Source organism: Hemibagrus wyckioides, linkage group LG26 (assembly GCF_019097595.1).
Source record: "Hemibagrus wyckioides isolate EC202008001 linkage group LG26, SWU_Hwy_1.0, whole genome shotgun sequence".
In the NCBI taxonomy this organism is placed as follows: Eukaryota; Metazoa; Chordata; class Actinopteri; order Siluriformes; family Bagridae; genus Hemibagrus; species Hemibagrus wyckioides.
In genome coordinates, this window is record NC_080735.1 from 8,711,506 (window position 1) to 8,724,291 (window position 12,786).

Here is a 12,786-nt window from a genome sequence, read left to right on the forward strand (position 1 = left end):
TCCAATATGATCTGAAGACATTGAGGATCTAAAATTGTGAAGTGATTCTTGATATCTCAAACGGTTCAGCCGTGAGGTGCCCTTAAACTTTCCCTGTATTGATTACAGAAAACTAAATTCCCAAATGGTAAAGTTCGCTTACCCCCTTCCTCTAGTCCCTGCGGCACTCGAGGAACTCCAGGGGGCTCGCATTTTCACCAAGCTTGACTTACGGAGCACATACAACTTAATCCGAATCTGCTGTCATGATGAGTGGAAGACTGCTTTCATCACGCCTGCCGGACATTACGAATATAGAGTTATGCCCTATGGTCTTGCTAATGCACCCTCTGTATTCCAAAATTTTATGAATGAGATTCTGCGAGACATGCTTCATCGGTTAGTGATGGTTTATATCGATGACATTTTGATCTATTCCTCCAACCGAACCGAGCATGTCCGTCATGTTCGGCAGGTGCTAGCTCGTCTTCGCCGTCACCACCTCTATCTCAAGCTGGAGAAGTGCGAGTTTCACCGGCCCATAATACACTTTCTGGGGTACATCATCTCTGCCAAAGGGATTCAGATGGACCAAGCTAAGGTCAAGGTGGTAAAGGACTGGCCACTACCGCAAACGATTAAAGAGCTACCGGAGGGCAAGCTCGTTCCACTTCTAATTCCACATCGGCCCTGGTCACATGTGGGAATTGACTTCGTCACTGACTTGCCCCCCTCCGAGGGGTATACCACCATTCTCGTTGTGGTAGACCGGTTCTCCAAGGCGTGCAAACTACTCCCGCTCCGTGGCCTACCCACCACCTGGGAAACAGCGGAAGCCCTCTTCCACCAGATCTTCCAGCATCCCGGAAGACATCGTATCCAATAGAGGGCCCCAATTCATATCTAAGGTATGGCGAGCTTTCTTCAGAAAATTAAATGTATCTGTAAGTCTCTCTTCCGGTTACCATCCACAGACTAATGGCCAGACCGAGCGAAAAGTGCAGGAGATTGGACGTTATCTGCGCGCCTACTGCCGAGACCACCAGGAGGAGTGGAGCCAATACCTGCCCTGGGCCGAGTACGCGCAGAATTCACTCCGCCAAGAAGCCACAGGGCTCACACCGTTCCAGTGCGTACTCGGTTATCAGCCACCTCTGTTCCTGTGGTCAGGAGAACCGTCAGAAATCCCTGCTGTGGACTACTGGTTCAGAGAGAGTGAGAGGGTCTGGGAATCAGCGCACATGCACCTGCACCGCACCGTAAGCAGGCACAAAAGACAAGCCGATACTACCACTATATCAGGCAGGCGACATGGTTTGGCTCGCTACTCGAGACCTGCGGCTCAAGCTCCCTAGCAGGAAGTTAAGCCCCCGTTACATCGGGCCTTTCCCCATCCGTCGAGCCGTGAACGATGTGACTTATGATCGACTTATCAGATCGCGCCCACCTTCCACGTCTCACTTTTAAAACCGTACACTAACCCCCTTCTCCCTTCTTCCGCAGAGACAACAGAGTCGCAGCAGCCCGAGGTGGACCCAGACAGCACGGTCTACCGGGTCTGGGAAATCCTCGACTCGTGATGGCGGGGCGGCCGAATTCAATATCTAGCCGACCAGGAAGGCTATGGTCCGGAGGAGAGGTCCTGGGTGAACCGCGAGGACGTCCTCAACCCCACGCTCCTCTCCGAGTTCCATCTACGCCGATCGGACCGGCCCGCTCCCAGAGGCGAGTATTGTTTGTTATTAGTGTTAGAGAGGATTCCTGATTTCTTCTGCAGTGTCTATCACTTAAGCTTTTGAGTTCTCGTTTATCTCATCAGTTCTTCGTTCTGCATTATATTTAAGTCTGGCTGGTTGAAACTGATTCTCCTGAGTCTTCCTCTACAAACCGTGACAATACATATATATATAAACTGATAAGTAATATAGTTTAGAGGGAGAGTCATTGTCCCTTTTGACATCACTGGACATTGCTATGATCTGTTTCATTACACACAAACTGTCACATTTGTCCTTATATAGCTTAGACGGAGAGGCAGTTGTCTTTTGCCATCAGTGTACATTGCTGTTATCAGTTTCATTAAACCCCAATTGTCACTCGTTCTTTTGGTATTTCCCCTTTAAATGCATGTACCCACTGTGCCCACGTTGTCAGGTGTGCCTGGGTGGCGATGGCGCCGTTGCTTGTGGTAGCCCTGGGTGTTATCTCTGCATCCTAATTATTTAAAAATAGCTTATATCTGTTATACTATTCATAATAATTTTATGATTTATGAGATCATCAGTAGTAGGACTGTAATCATGGGAACATACAATTGATGACTGCACAATTAATATAATAAATTATTATATTATTATTATAATATAATAGATTATTGAATGTGTTTATTTCATACTGCAGAACAACTAGATGTGCAGAGAGAGAGAGAGAGAGAGAGATTCAGGGAAAGATGAAAGAGACAGTGAAAACCTTGATAATCTATTTGATTTTTTCGCCAGTCCTCAGTCCAAGGATTTTGATTTATAGTCTTGCTCCCACTCACTATGTGTGTGGAGTTTGCATGTTCTCCCCGTGCTTGGTGGGTTTCCTCCGGGTGCTCCGATTTCCTCCCACAGTCCAAAGACATGCTACTAGGCTGATTGTAGTCTCTAAATTGCCCGTAGTGTGTGATTGCATGAGTGAATAAGTGTGTGTGTGCCCTGCGATGGGTTGGCACTCCATCCAGGGTGTATCCTGCCTTGATGCCTGATGACACCTGATATAAGCACAGGCTCCCCGTGACCCAAGGATAGATCGGATAAGTGGTATAGACAATGAAATGAAATGAAAAAAATTACTGTTTACACTTTCTGGTCTGTTCTTATGTCATTGAGTGAACATTGAGTTTTTGAGGGTTCATTTAGGACTATTTATTAATTTATAATTTGACTGGTACTCTACCTGTTACATCAACTAATAGGGTTAGCCTGGTGGATTACATGAACAGGGTGGCAGTGATGGCAGCAGCAAAGGTGGCCGGGGATAGAATCAAATTCATGGCCTGAATTATTGTCCCAGTCCGCCAATGAACAGAAGCTAAACACAGAATCAGTGAAACAAATACACAAACTTGAATAAGGTGACTAATAAACCAACACAAAACAGGTGAGCATAATCAAGGGGGAAAATGGAACCAACAAAAAAAGATGTTCAGACCCTGTGTGTGTGTGGGCCTTGACATAGCTATCCCCTAAAGTTGTGAAGTGCCCAAACTTAACAGGGCCTGGAAACCTGGGTGGAGTGGGAACACAGTGAGGCTAGGGACGGGAGTGATGAACACAGCAAAGTCTGAGAGTGGAGCGACAAACATGGTGTGGCAAGAGAGGGGAGCGACAACGACAACCAAGTGAGGAGGCAACATCCTCAACCAGGCAAGGACACAGAATGATATTTTCAGCCGAGCATGGGTGTGGTATGGCATCTTCGGCGGGACAGTGTGGAGGGTGAGCTCATCAGCTGACCAAGGCAGGGGGTGATATCCTCTTCAGGAAATGAGGAGTAGAGTAACATCCTCCATGAAAAAAGGAAGCAAACTGACTCCCTCAGTAGAACAGGGAAATGGAGCAGTGTCCTCAGAAGAACAGGGAGGTTAAGAAATGTCCCCTGGAAAATAAAGAAAGCAGAACAACATCCTCAGTGGATCAGGGAGGCAGAGCAATGTCCAAGGTGGGGCAGGGAGGGATGGAGACAGCTCCAGTCTGGAAGCCTGACCTTGGCCATGAGTTGATGGAGCACCAGAGCGACATCATCAAGAACAGGATGTCTTACCAAAATGGTAAATTTTTATCCTTTCATTTTTTATCCAAGAGACCCGCAGCAACATTAAAGGAGTTGCAGAAATATCTAACATGTACTTATGACTCTTTGCATGTATGTGCTATGGGTTAGGTGGCTAGACAGCACATTTCTCACAAAAAACTCGACTAAATCACCTGAAATCATGTGGCCAAATGTGTTATAGTCAGATTAAATCAAATACTAAAGGTACAACAATTCCATAATTCTAAAATGTATTTTCAATTAAAAAATGTGTGTGGCATTGTGGTGACTCCATTATGCTTTTGGGCCACTTGAACTGGGGTTTTTTATCAAAGTGGAGAGAGTCATGAACATCTACAAATAACAACTGTTTATACTGCAAAACCTCCAGGTGTCTGATCAGAAGATAGTAAGTAAAAAAAAAATATATATATATACACACCTTTTTAATAAATAAAAATAATTTATTATTACATAATTACAATTTGTTATTAGTACAAATATATTTTGTTATAAAACCTAATATCGAGATTTGGTCAGAATCATGAATGTCAGTTGTATCCATACTTTCATTAAGAAGTCTTGCTACAGAATACAGTATATCTAAATAAACAACTACATGCCAAAATGACCCTTCTGTGAAATCTTCTGCTGTTTCTGTAGATCAGTGTTTTTAGTTCTGAAGGGTCACAACCCATGTGGAAAAGAGGTGTGCTTAATTGTATTGAAAGAGAACTTTTTGTGTGCTTAAAATCTGAAAAGTATACTTTTTAAAAAGTGCACTTGCAGATAATATATTATAACTAAAATTGAAGGTCACTTAAGTGAACTTCAGTAGAGTACACTTTAATGACAATATTTTTGAATACACTTAAGTGCACTTTTTAAAAATGCACTTTGTAATAATGTCTAATTACATTTTACTTAAACATACATTTTAAATCATTATGTTTTTGTAGTGCTTTAAAGAAGTACATTTATTTTTGGTATGGATTAATGCACAAAAGCACATGTACAATAATTGATTTTAAATGCAACTTAAGTCTGTTGTCCAGAATTAAATTTCTTAATGTATTTTATGTGCTTAGTCAGAGTACAGTTTGTAATGGTAATGTGTTGTATTTCACATCTGTTTTCAAAATAAATAAAAAATCATTAACTTCAACTTCAACTTTGTCATTCATATTTATGTCACAAGTACGCATATGAACGAAATTACGTTTGCATTACTCACAAGGTAGAGGAGAGGTAAAATAAGTGACGAAGAGGTAGAATATGTAATGAAAATAGAAAGGACAAACTTAATAAAAATAATAGATGAAATAAAATATGAATGAAATATGAATAAGATTACACTGCACATAACTTAGAAGTCCCAAATAAAAATACTGTACATGTACTATGTGAATATCACTAACGAGACTAAAAATAATTTCTATACAGACATACCATTGAATGATATTTATTGCACTTATTTCCCATGTATTGCAGTTTCATACTGTTATATTGTCTATACTGAGTTCAGGATTCTGATGGCCTGTGGAGTGAAACTGTTACGGAACCTGGCTGTTCTGCATTTCAGACTGTGGTACCTCCTGCCAGAGGTCAGCAGAGAAAACAGTCTTCAATGGGGGTGTGAGCAGTCACTGATGATGCTGAGGACACGAGACAGGCAGTGTTTTTGTCCAATCTCCAGGACTGAAGGGAGAGAAGTGCTCTCTATGGTGCTTCGGTAGAAAGTGGTAAGAATCGGAGTGAGGAGATGTGATCTTCTCATCCTGCGGAGAAAGTGCAGTCGCTGCTGTGCTCTTTTCACCAGAGACGCGATGTTCTCAGTCCAGGTTAATCTGTCTTAAGCAGAAGACATAGTTGTTTGATATGCAGATTTTTTTTAATGATCTCAGTACTTACACAAGAAAACACACACTTATCCATTTACTGATTACATTGAGTATCTAAAGCACACTTACAGAATACAAAGAATTGTTATAACATTTCTTTATAGCATTTAGCTTAAAGCACAGTTTCAAGTCTTCATTCCTATAAAAAGCATGTTTCAGATGGTGTAAAACTAGATTCTATAGTATTCTTACCTAATTCAGCAATACTGTACAGACTATTCAGTCCCTTTCCCATTATTTGGGAGAGGTATGACATGTACTATCCTGTAATTTTGCCATTACACATTTATTTTTAAATGAGTCAGTGTTCACAGCATACACATCATTGGTTTCAGACACCTCATACACAAACTTGGATGAAATATTCAATTGAATGTCCCTATACAATGGTCTTCTTGACTTTACAAGCTTCTGCACAACTACACAGCATTTTTTTTCCACCATCACTGTCTGAAGCACTGTTCCTGTCAGTTTCAAAAGAAACTAAGCTCAAGACTTTACACAAGGTCCCATCTTTTAATTCTGCAATAGAATTATTTCTTAATCTTTTCTTTAATCTGCTGTAACCTGCTGCATGATAGAGTGACTCACCGCTTAGGAAACAACTGTAGGATGAACAGTTACACACTATACCACCATTCAGTTCTTCAATGGCAAAGACATGTGATGCACATACAGTGTCAGAAAGAGGACCAAACACCGTGACAATTCCAGTCAGATTTTTTGCTTTACAACTCATGGAATTACTATTTTGAAGTAGGGAGAAGAAGTCTTTTAGTTTATCGTCTATGTTGACTAAACATTTTTCCACTCTTTTTTGCAGACTCTTCCACCTAAGGAATGTCTTCACTATTTGAACAGGGACATGTATTGTCCCGCTGAAGTACTTTAATAAAGTACCATTGAACGATTCAGATGAAAACGCTGATGTTGCCCACAAAGGACCCCAGTTCCTAACACTTTCTGCAAGGTGTGTCAACAGGTGTACATTGAATGACACATGCTTAATACCATACAGTACCTCAAACTGAATCACAAACTTCTTCAGTGCTATTTCTGCTACACTGACTTCATAGAGCTTCAGCTGCTGTTGAAGAAATATATGCAAAGCAAAAACTTAAAGAAACAGGTGGTTCCAATACTTCTTCCTTAGAACACCATTTAGTATAGGCAAAGAATAGGAAAGAAGAAATGACCGCCATTCGGATGCTTTCCAATATTTCCTGTCTTGTAATGGGCGTTCTTGTTATCTCCACTGGAGGTTTTATAGCCAGCAGTTCTTGGTCAATTATGTCTGTTTTCGTGCCTATGTACCACTCTTTGTTGTGATTGGTTGAGTCCAGCCACAGAGTTGCCAGTTGTCGAGTGACACCAAGACAAACAGTATGCTGATATTCTGGGACAAAACCATTGATCATCTGAAACTTTTCTAATCTCATTAATTCCGACGGGCCTTTAACACCCTTGACTGGCAGTTATATATTAGCTGCCATAGCATGTTCATAATGTTTTCTTTCAGATCGGAGAAGAGGCTCTGGTCTTCTATATGGATAAGGACCTCCACCTATGTGATAGCAGAAATCACACCCATATTGTCCATTGAATTGTTTAGTGTTTCTTAGGAGTGGGCAGGCAACTGAGTCAGAGCTACATATTAGTGCATAGACCTTGGAAATATGCTCCAAATATCCAAATCAATCCATCGCTCTCAAGAGAACACAGCTCATTCACAACAGGGGTTAGCAAAACAGACATAGTAGGTTTCTTTTCACCAAACCAAATACATGGCACACGTATTTTTTTCTGTCCTTTGGCTGTAGTTCTATGACCTGACATTGAATGGGTCACACCTGGTAATTTGAGCTTGTGAAAATGGGAATTCCATCAAAATTCCACAGTAAGCTTATGTCACAATCACCTAATTGCCCATTTTCTCTCAATTTTCTATGTTCAGCTCCAGACTGTATATCATTTAGAACATGTTTCTCAACTGTCATCTGCCTTGACAAAGTTAAACTTGGATTTTCAAGAATGTCTTTGAGTTGTGATGACAAGCTCAGTGCTAGAAAAAAAGCCATTTTTCAGATTAGCATCTGCATCAAATGCTGCCTGACAGACAACACATTCATCTGGCTTTTCTCTCTTGTTCCCAAGTAGTTACAACAAAACACACAGTAAAAATGAGGTTCGTAATGTCCAAACTCACCATAACGTTTGTTAAACAGGTATACTGTTTCTGGTACCAGTCCTGGATAATGTTCATTAAAATTTTTTAAAAGATGTTCTAAGGCAACTCCTGTTAGATTATGTTGCAACACATATGACATCAACAGCAGCAAACTCTGGCCTTTGGTAAGAGATGATCCAGGATACAGCAACTCATCACCGTTATGCGGATCCTAAAAAGGACATGTACAGAGATTTTTAGGCAGTTATTTTTCCATCTTTAAATTAGGTTTTTCACTAATTTTTTTTTGTTAAATGGTCTCATGAGAGGCCCTGCAATGGACTAGCAACCTGTCCAGGTTGTACCCCTGCCTTTTGCCCTATGTGTGCTGGGATAGGCTCCAGCAGACCCCCGTGACCCTAATTAGGAATAAAGTGGGTATAGACAATGGATGGATGGTCTCATGAGAGAAACATCACTATAGTTTTTTTTGCTTGTTGTTTTTTAATTCTTATTTTGATTTTTGAACATGCTGTGGTACAGATTGGTTTGTCGCTTTGATTTGTACTTACAGCAATTATGGATTTTATCCTTCAATACCCTGAGATTAGAATAGCCAATAAGACATTTCCAGGTTTTGATTCAGAGTGCAGAATCTATTGTGACAGTGATGCTATAATCATTTGCGTTTACCTGTGATGTGCTGCTTTGAGACTCTACAGCTCTCTCTGGTAGTTTCTGGGTGTCATCAGATTGACTGCAATTTGTCTCATCACAGTGAAGCTCAGTTAAAGTTGTCTGTATGATTAATAACAAATAAAACAAATGTCAGTTGTATGTTTTGCATTAAAAATAAAAACACTTAGGGAATATTAAACATAATCAGGTTTGAGAAACACAGGTATGCTCTCTCCCTTTCTCTCCCTCTCTCTCTTTCTCACTCTCACATACACACACACACACACAGACCACACACACACACACATTTGTTTCACTATATAACGTCTACACCTATATGTACCCATCACAGAAACTTGCAAAACACTAGATTTAAATAAGAACCAGCCTTATTAACTAGTGAGGACCAGTAAAATGTAACAATATCTATTATCATAATACTTGACTATATAATTGTGGACATTTGGCCCTCACAAATGTACTTAAACAATACACACACCAAAAACACAATCATGTCACAATACCTGTGATGTGCTGCTGTTACTACTTCAGTGTGATTTTTGTAAATGTTTCACAACCTGGAAAATTCATTGATATGTATGGGTAGCACCAGACTGACAGAAATTCTCCTCATTGCATGCATGCTCAAATAAGGTTGTCTTTATGATTGTATATATGGAAAAGGACATAATTAGCAACACATCAAATTTTTGATTAAAAAAAAAAAATCAGTAAACTGTGTCACCAGTTAACACGTAAATACTCTGAGCTAAACGAAAAATACTATGGATCCATTTTGTAAAGACAATGAATGCAAGAACTCATTTCAGATCCTTGTATGTATTACATATCAAAAGATATAAACTGTGAAACATGTGAGATTTAAAGTAACTCTGTCAAACTGCATCTGGGATATTTAAAATTGGAAACATACTCACCCGTAGCACTGGGTTTCTACATGTGGTAAGGGATGACTCATTGTTAAGGGACTGATTTATTACCTACGACAAAAATGAGATAACATTTCTAAGATAAATTTATAACTTATTTGTGTGTGTATGTCTTTATGAAGTAATTTTATTGCATTTATAAATTATTAACATTAGCATTGTATTAATTGCATAACAATATGTATGAAACAAGAAGAACAGCATAAATGGGCCTATCAAATAAATAAATAAATAAATAAATAAAAAATCTTACCGTTCTATTTGAAACCTGAGATATTAAGAGATATTAGTCAGAGTTACACTCTATACTTTAACATCAACTAAAAGCATTTAGCCTCATAATAATAATAATAATAATAATAATAATAATAATAATAATAATAATAATAATAATAATAATAGAACTGACATCATCAACAACCACAACAACAAAATAATAATAACAATAATATAATAGTAATTCTAATTAATAATTACCTACCTTTTTTATTTGTAAATACTTGGTTGCCCTTGGTTCAGTGCCATCATCGCTTAGGTATGTTTTGTACTTTCTTTTTGAACGATTCATATTCAGCTGATAACTTACTAATAACAATTTGTAAATTCTTCTTTAATTATCTATGCAAAATAGGCCCAAATTTCCCAGTCAAAGTTTAAATACAAATCATTCAATGAGGAAACATTACGCAATTGGTCACGTTGAGACAGAACAACAAACTAACAATTGTGGGTATTTGAATCCTGGATAAGTCAACATATTTAGGTAAATACTACTATAAGTTTTGATAAAACAATCAATGTAAAAGAAAAAGACGTCAGCACATTCATCAATTTCACGTGAAGTACTTTATTTCTGTGATTTCTGTAAAGTACTTTATTTTGCTGAAACGATTTCGATTTGATTTCCAGTAACGTGGCAAACCAGTAAATTGTTTGGACATAATGAACAAGACTCAGAGGAAAGGAAATGTTTGTCAAATGCTTTAATATAAACTTTTTTGATATTTACACACCCTTCCCCTCCCTCGCATTGTTTCTTTGCATCATGTAAGTCTATGTACCGACTTCAGGTGAACAGTCTTGTCGGAACTTTAAGCTAACATTCAAGAAGTTGGCCACAAACATATTCTACTGAAGTACAGTCGATAACTTAAAATTTAAGAAGTGTATCAAAGTTAGTGCGGAAGTTTATGTTGTGTTTCTGCATTAAAATGTGTGTCCCATCACCTGCAAGGCCTAGGAAATTAGTTTTGCTGCAAAGTAATGCATTCAGGTCTTTTAAGAGAGCAGCCCTAATGGTAATATTTTGGACTGAAAAAAACTGTAATTTTGCATTAATGCAGAAAAAAGTTGTATTATAGGAATGTGTATTTATCTTAAAATGTCAGGATACAGTTTTTCACTCTAACAGACATATTTTGCTTTATCCCTACTTACAAGGAACATACAGATGTGAAATTTCCTGAAATGATAAGTGATTAAATAATGTAAATTGCCCTTTAGCTTCAGTAATCAGAAACTGTGATCCAACCGTGTGATTCCAGTGCATTATGTTTACATGTCAACTGCTTCTAATTAAGGTTCCCTTCAAAACTTCACATATGGAAGCCTCTACCCTCCGAACGAATCCAAAGAAATCAGCAAAGGTATTTGCATGTGTGCATAGAGGTTTTTATATATATATTTATATATATATATATATATATATATATATATATATATATATATATATATATATATAAAACATTACATCTAAAACATTACTTTAAAGCAAGCTGGCATTGCTGAATTGAAAGGATTTGCAAAACTACATTTTCTTAAGTAATCTGAAACTATTACTACAAGTATTACTCTTAGAAGTTCACCCTACTAAATGAGTAGTCAACTAGTAAATCAGATACATTCTTTTCAGCACTTTGTTACATCACAATCATACAGAAATATTTTGTACTCTGACTCAGACTCTGACAGAACAGCCATTGATGCAGAATCCTCTCCCATGCAAGAACCACTAAGAAATGTAAGTATTGCAATAACTAAATAATATAAAAGTAATACTTTTATATTAAAGCAAATGCTGAAACTTGTTATTCTGTGTGGACCAGGAGACAGCCATGGACAGAGCCACTTGGGGACTTTCACACCATCACAGATATGCCATTACATATGTCAGCCCGTGACAGCAAAGAACTAGTGTTTATAATGACCTTAGAAACTACAATGACCTAATAGTTCCTCATGGGTCATTGATTGCTGTTGTAGAAAGGACATTAATCAGCTACAGTTACATTATTTTCTGTTTAGTGTCACCCAAATAAGGATGGGTTCCCTTCTGAGCCTGGTTCCTCTCAAGGTTTCTTCCTTTCCATCCCAGGGAATTTTTCCTTGCCACCGTTGCCACAGGCTTGCTCATTAGGGATAAAATAGTCTAATTATAGAATTTAATAATTTATTCTTATTTCTAGTTAATTAGTTATTTTTTATTTTTTATTAATATTTTTCGTTCTCCCCTCCCCTTTCTCAGTTTTCTTCTTTTGTAAAGCTGCTTTGAGACAATGTTTATTGTAAAAGGTGCTATACAAAATAAATTGAATTGAATTGAATTGAATTATTTTACAGCTTGAGTCAGAAAGCGAGGGTGACAGGTCATCACAGTGCCCAAAACAGAAACCAAGGCTTGATGAAGACATTGCCAGTGCATTGAAAGGTATGTAAGATGAAGTGTAGTTTGTTTTATAGTTGATGAAGCAGATGAGATCAAAACCAATGTAATGTTCACCATCTTTGAATTACTAGATTTGCCAAATGTAGTGAAAACACTGAAGGATATAGTGAAGGCCATGAAGGTGGCTCCAGCCTCATCAAGTGAAGTGCATTATACAGAAGTGATATCACCACAAGCAGAAATGGTATGGATACACATGCACAGATATACTTTGAATGTTAACATTAAAAGTTCACACATTCAGTATGCTTAAATATAAGCAAACTATTAGAGTCGAGTATTAGAATAGAGTTAGTACAAGGGTCCATTAAGTATCCTAAGTTTTAACTGTTCCACAGTTGCATGTTCATTAATTGTTTATAAGTCATTGAACAAGCAAAACATTGTTTAAACACTACACCAAAAAAGATGTAAATTCACTTGAAAAAAAATCTTGGCAAAGTATTTTAATTTTAGTATCCTGAAAAGGCATAATTACTTAATTATATAATTAAGCCTCTGTTCATGTCATTGACGCACACATGCACTTCTGACACAATTTTTTGTTATCTAAATAGATCTCCCTGGGTGGAGAAATAACAATTCCTA